Source organism: Manis pentadactyla, chromosome 15 (assembly GCF_030020395.1).
Source record: "Manis pentadactyla isolate mManPen7 chromosome 15, mManPen7.hap1, whole genome shotgun sequence".
Lineage (NCBI taxonomy): Eukaryota > Metazoa > Chordata > Mammalia > Pholidota > Manidae > Manis > Manis pentadactyla.
Window position 1 is genome coordinate 59,859,490 of NC_080033.1, and position 802 is coordinate 59,860,291.

Consider the following 802-nt stretch of genomic DNA (forward strand, 5'->3'; position numbering starts at 1 on the left):
CCACGCCGCCTTTATATACGGTCCGAGGCTGCGCCGGCGCCCGGCCGCCAGCAGGGGGCGCGCGCGCTCAGGGAATAGGTCTGAGCCGAGCCGGGCGGCGGCCGCGCAGCGGCTGCGCGGGATTCGCGGGTGGGGACCACTGGGCGCCGGGCCCTTGGAGCAGAGGCTCTTCGGTGCAAAGGGGAGCGAGGCCGCCCTTGCCTCTTTCTGGCCGTCCTGCGTACAGTCACCATGTATTATTGTTAGCAGCAGTCATAATACTACGGCGGTTACCGCCACCACCACCACCACTGGTAGCAATACTGATGTAAGTTTGTCAAGTATTCAGCACCTGCACGCCGCAGCTCTCTAGGTCTCTCATCTAACGCCCAGCCCATGCCTCGTCTCATCTGACTCCTCCATAGCTGGCAGAACAGGGACCAGTTTTCTGATGAGGGGTCTTGAGACTTCAAATGACTCTATGACTTGCCCAGAAAATAAGGGGTAGAGCTTGACTTTGAACTCAGCTCTCTTTCCACTCTTTCATGGCTCCTTCTTGGGGCCCAGTTTTGAGAAGACGTCAAGGGTTCTCAAGGCTTTTCTGGAGGGTGGCTGGAATCCTCAACAGCCAGAGAAGCTCCAGATGGGGTGGAGGAGGCGCTCTCGCTGTCCTTTTGGGTCTTGTCCCATGGGCCCCAGGCAGGTCCCTGCACGTCTTGGCGCCTGCCTTGCTTGACAGGGTCTGGGGGCTTTTAGACATTTGCCCAGGAAGTGGCAGAAGCACCTCTCCCACCAGTTCTTAACCACACCCATCTAGGGAATT